A 3,334-nucleotide genomic window follows, 5' to 3' on the forward strand; every position below is an offset into this window, starting at 1 on the left:
AACAGGAACGGGCACACCGCCCGATTCTGTAAGGCGCCGGCACAACCAATCACCCAAGTCCCCGACGTTGGAGTAAGCCAGGCTTGTTACGGGTGTGGTGAAATAGGACATTTCAAGAGAGATTGTCCAAAAGCAAAGAATGTTGGCGGCGTGGGAAGAGTATTGGCAATAGGTCACGAAGAAGCAATAACAGATCCTACCGTGGTTACCGGTACGTTTCTTCTCAATAATTCATACACATGCATTCTTTTCGATAGTGGTGCAGAGAGAAGTTTTGTGAGCCATAAATTTAAACATCTACTTAAACAAAATCCTCAATCACTAAAAGACACATTCACTGTAGAAATGGCAAACAGAAAGACAGAGAGCACTAACGACATATACATAGGATGTACCTCACTTTAAACAACTATTCCTTCCAAATCGACCTTATGCCGGTCTCAATAAAAAGCTTCGACGTTATCATTGGCATGGATTGGTTAAGTCCTCACCGTGTTGATATCCTCTGTTATTAAAAAACCATTCGTCTTAAGCTGCCATGTAGCGAAGCCCTCGTCATTTATGGCAACAAACCCGGTATGAACCTTCAAATCATTTCTTGCGTCAAGGCCCAAAAGTATCTTCGCAAAGAATACTGCGCCTTCTTAGCTCACGTGGTAGATAAGAAACAAGAAGTGAAAGATATCAAAGATATCCCCGAAGTTTGTAACTTCCTTGACATATTCCCCGAAGATCTCCCAGGAGTTCCTCCTGAATGCCAAGTCGAGTTCAGAATCGACTTGATTCCCGAAGCTACCCCCGTAGCCAAATCCCCGTACCGTTTAGCACCGACAGAAATGCAGGAACTATCCAGTCAACTAAACGAACTGCTAAGCAAAGGATTCATCAGAACAAGCTTCTCGCCTTGGGGAGCACCGATCTTGTTCGTGAAGAAGAAGGACGGATCGTTCCGCATGTGCATAGATTACCGGTAGTTAAATAAACTCACTATAAAAAACCGATACCCTTTACTTCGAATCGACGACCTCTTCAATCAACTTCAAGGAGAAAGTTTCTTCTGAAAGATCGACCTAAGATCAAGATACCATCAACTACGAGTCCAAGAGGAAGATATTCCTAAGACTGCATTCAGAACTCGATACGGTCACTATGAATTCTTAGTAATGCCCTTCGGTTTAACGAATGCACCTGCAGTGTTCATGGACCTGATGAACCGTGTGTGTCGACCTTACTTAGACAAAATTGTAATAGTTTTTATCGACGATATACTAGTCTACTCGCAAAGTAAGGAAGAACACAACCAACACTTATGACAAGTTTTGGAAACGTTAAGGACAAAGAAGTTGTATGTGAAGTTCTCGAAATGCGAATTTTGGATTCGAAAGGTGGATTTACTAGGTCACGTGGTCAGTGAGGAAGGGATACATTTGGATCCCTCCAAAATCAAAGCTATAGAAAATTGGGCGACCCCTAGAACCCCAACAGAGATTCGTCAATTTCTAGGCCTCGCTGGCTACTACCGAAGGTTCATTCAAAATTTCTCTAAGATCGCAAAGCCACTCACCACCTTGACTCAGAAGAGTGTAACCTTCCGCTGGGAGGAGAAACAAGAAACTTCTTTCCAAACACTAAAGCGAGCCCTATGCAGCGCCCCGATCTTGTCCCTCCCAGAAGGGACGAAAGATTTTGTAGTTTACTGCGATACGTTCAGGAAAGGGCTAGGCTGCGTTCTTATGCGTCGATGAAAGGTCATATCCTATGCCTCGAGACATCTTAATAACCACGAGTTCAACTATACCACGCACGACCTCGAACTGGGAGCGGTGGTTTTTGCTCTGAAGACCTGGAGGCATTTCCTTTATGGTACGAAGTGCACAATATTCACGGATCACAAAAGCCTCCAGCACATCTTCAATAAAAAACAACTGAACATTAGGCAACAACGATGGGTAGAACTACTGAATGATTACGAATGCGAGATTCACTATCATCCCGGAAAAGCCAATGTAGTAGCAGATACCCTTAGTTGAAAAGAGTACTCAGACCACCGAGTAAAGTCTTTAACTATGACCATCCATTCACACCTGTTCACGCAGATCAAAGAGGCTCAGCTGGAAGCATTGAAACCTGAGAATATGGTAGATGAAGCCTTACGAGGAATGGATAAAAACCTAGAAGTTAAGGATGACAGAGTGTCACACCCCGCTAAAGCGGAAACACGGGGCGTGGCAGTACAAAGGGTCTCATAGCAAAAGTTTAAAGACAACACCAACCATAGTATTAAAAATCATTACAAATTTACAATGAGTTTGAACAACTTTTTAAAAGAAATTACAATGTATTTAAAAGTCAACACATGCAAATGCTCCTACAAGTGTTGTGTCTCTACGTGCCTCTTACTAGATGATTCCTGAAAAAGCATGTAAAACGAGTGACAACTATAAAAATAGTTGGTGAGTACTCACAGATTAAAAATAATATTGGTTTCAAGAATCGAAATAAAAGTTTTGATAAAAGTTTCCATAAATAAAAGTATATTTCTAAAATGAGTTTTCAAGAATCGAAATAATATTCGTTGTTACAAGGAGCGAACAATTTCATTGCTAAAACAAGTATATAAGTTTTCAGTAATAAAAGTTCTTTGCTATAATGAGAAACAAAGTTCATTGCTATGATAAGCATAAAAGTTTCGTTGCTAAAATAAGTATACAAGTTTCATTGCTAAAATAAGTATACAAGTGTCCTTGCTAACATGAGAATACAAGTTTCATATGTGCATAAAGATTCGTATGTGCATCAAGTTTCTATTCATGAGTTCACAACCCAAGCCTAATGACCGAATCGTGCCCTATTGACTACTATGTGTATCGCAAACATAGTCTATAAAATGGTAAAATGCACTCAAGCGAATCGTGCGAGTGTGGAGTTGTCTACCTCCTGATAGCGCTATCCATAATAACCATACGCTCAAAAGAGTTAATGAGTTGTGTCTAGAGATTCCAGGGACTTAACCGCGATACAGTCCTCATGAATTAAAGTAACATACACATACATACGAAATATAGCAACCAAGTTTCATACGAGTCAAAATAAATACAACGAACATAAAAAGTTTAGGACATGCTTTTTCACCCCAAAACATTTAAAAACCGAAAATAGGGGAGTGGTGAATACTCACAATGCATTGAGATGATGCAAATGATGCCTTGATCTAAGCTCCACTTGTACCACTACCGATTCCTACAATAATGGTATACGCTAGTGAGTCTCTAGTCGAAATCTAGTGCTAATATACTTACTACTACAATAGAATTATGCCAATATTGTGTCAAAA

Source organism: Lactuca virosa, chromosome 6, assembly GCF_052849685.1.
Source record: "Lactuca virosa cultivar CGN04683 chromosome 6, Lactuca_virosa_CGN04683_v6, whole genome shotgun sequence".
In the NCBI taxonomy this organism is placed as follows: Eukaryota; Viridiplantae; Streptophyta; class Magnoliopsida; order Asterales; family Asteraceae; genus Lactuca; species Lactuca virosa.